Source organism: Tursiops truncatus, chromosome X, assembly GCF_011762595.2.
Source record: "Tursiops truncatus isolate mTurTru1 chromosome X, mTurTru1.mat.Y, whole genome shotgun sequence".
NCBI classification, from domain to species: Eukaryota; Metazoa; Chordata; class Mammalia; order Artiodactyla; family Delphinidae; genus Tursiops; species Tursiops truncatus.
Window position 1 is genome coordinate 53816950 of NC_047055.1, and position 2246 is coordinate 53819195.

At 46.7% G+C, this 2246-nt stretch overlaps 1 pseudogene; it reads right to left on the reverse strand.

Annotated features, from left to right (window-relative positions):
* Positions 1–603: 603 nt before the first annotated feature.
* LOC101329938 (small ribosomal subunit protein mS38 pseudogene) lies at positions 604–1200 on the reverse strand (annotated as a pseudogene).
* Positions 1201–2246: the final 1046 nt, after the last annotated feature.

Below are 2246 nucleotides of genomic sequence, written 5' to 3' on the forward strand. Positions count from 1 at the left end.
AACAGCTCAATACAAACAGCTTGTACCTCAAACAGCCTGTAAACATAATACCTACCAGTTATAAGAAAACAGCTTGGTCTCAGAGGAGCCAGGCCAAAGGCTTTCCAACCCATTTCCATAGGACAGCCCCTAATCCAAAAGAATAGGCTTAATGCTGAGAAACTGGTACAGTTTTGTGTAACAACCCCTTTTCCTAAAAGAAAGGTTTGAAGGCTAGCCAGTTTTAGAAGAAACAGCCTGTTTCCAAAGGGAATGGGCCAGAGGCTGGCCAGTTTCAGTTAAAACAGTCTGATCTCTAGATCAGACCAACGTGCCATATGAGTACTTCAATACAGAACAAAGCCTTAACCAGAAAAAAAAAGAGAAACCTTTAAATAGATCCTGAATAAATCCTGGAAAGCTTCAAATGCATAGAAGGCATGAGCTCAGATACAGTAGAAAGACATACCTTCAAACTCCGAGGTTGGCAAGAAAAGCAGTGAGCTATTGGAGTTCAATTTTTGTTTTTATTTTTTGTTTTTTTTTTTTTTAAGCTGAGTTCTCTGAATATTTATTACAATGGGTCATCAGCAGTAACAGGGCTGGGGGAAAGACACACGAGGCTCATTTGCCCTTCAGGTAGATCTTGGGTGTCTGCCAACCTGGGGGCTTCCTTCAGGCCCGCCTCCCGCCAGATGCACCTCAGGTGTCTCTCCAACTTCATCTGCTTCCGATTCAGGTGTCCTTCCCTGACTTTCTGCCACAGGTACCAGGTCCTTTTGACCAGCTTGTGTTACTTGTGATGATTCCACTTCTGCCGGTGGATCTTGAGCACATTTTTGCACTGTATCTGGGGTGCATCCCAGACCTCCTTACCACTCTGCTCGACCCCTTCCCCCACCTGGCTGGTGGACACTCATAGAGTTGGGCTAGAGACACAGTCCCTGGGGTCCCAGCGTCCAGTCTGGGCAGGGGGTAGTGAACAGTCAGCCAGCCCTCCAGGGGGCTGATGGACATCTTCCTGGGGACCCGCATCTCCTCAAGCTACATGTGGACCCACCTGCCAGGGAAGGAGGCAACCCCACTTGGGCCTGTTGGTTGTGTGCTGTAGCGAGGCCTGCAGTCATGCCTGCCCAGCACCCCAAAGACAGGCCAGGACGCACTGCAGCCTGCCCAGGGAACAGCCTTGAGCAGCTGGGAAGTCAGACACACCACGAACATGGTCTGTGTGTAGTGGCACCCCAGACGCTCAGAAGAGCCTCCCTGAGCCTAACTTCACCCCGAGGCACCCACCGGTTGGGTGGTGTCGACACTCCGGTCTTAGGACCCGAGCCCCAACCGGCTGCATCCACCTCGGCTGTCCCTGGAGCCCACGCGCCGCAGCCTCACATCCACTCTTCCCAGATGCAGCCGGGAGACTCAACTGACCATTCCGCTGCCGCCAATTTGGGGTTTTGCACCTGTTTGCTCACCAGCCATGGAGCCTTTAAGGGTCTTCTCTGGTCCCCTTATAGGTCACCGAAATATTGACATAAAACAAATAGACTGCAAGATTTTTCTCCAGGAAAAATGGGTTTATTCTGCATCAACAGAGAACTGCTATTTAGGAGTCTGCAACCATATAGAGTCAGTGCAAGTCCTCGCAGAGCAAGGAGGGAGAACACCTTTATAGAGAGAAATAAGAAGTTGGGGGAGTTATAGTTTACAAGGCGTTCATGGCTTTTTATTGGCTGAGTCCTTGCCAGGAAAGAAGAGGAGTCTTTCTTCTTTTTGTTGGGCTCTGCAATCATCACATGGTGTGAGAGCTCTCCCTTCTGGTCACCTGACTCTAATTAAGGTTTTTGTTTATTAAGTTTTCACAACCTCAACAGTAATTAGAGAGATTAGAAATAAAGTGTCACTAACATGTCACCTTAGAATTATTAGAGGGCAAAAGTAGAGGATCAAATAATTTGAAATGTTGGTAGGAATCTGGGGAACCATAAACCCTCATATATAGTCAGTGGGAATTTAAACTGCTGTGGATGTTTTGAGGCACTATAGCAATATTCAGTAAAATTGAGGATGCTTATGTTTGAGCAATTCCATGACTGGGAAATATATTAAAAAATAAATAAAATAGACTTTTGCCAGGTGCACAAGGAGCTATGTTTTAGTTTGTTCATTAGTTTAATTTGTGGTAACAGAGAGTTGGAGACAACCTAGGTGTCCATCTATAGTGGAATGAATGCATGAAATGTATATACAATGGATTGTAATGCGCTTTA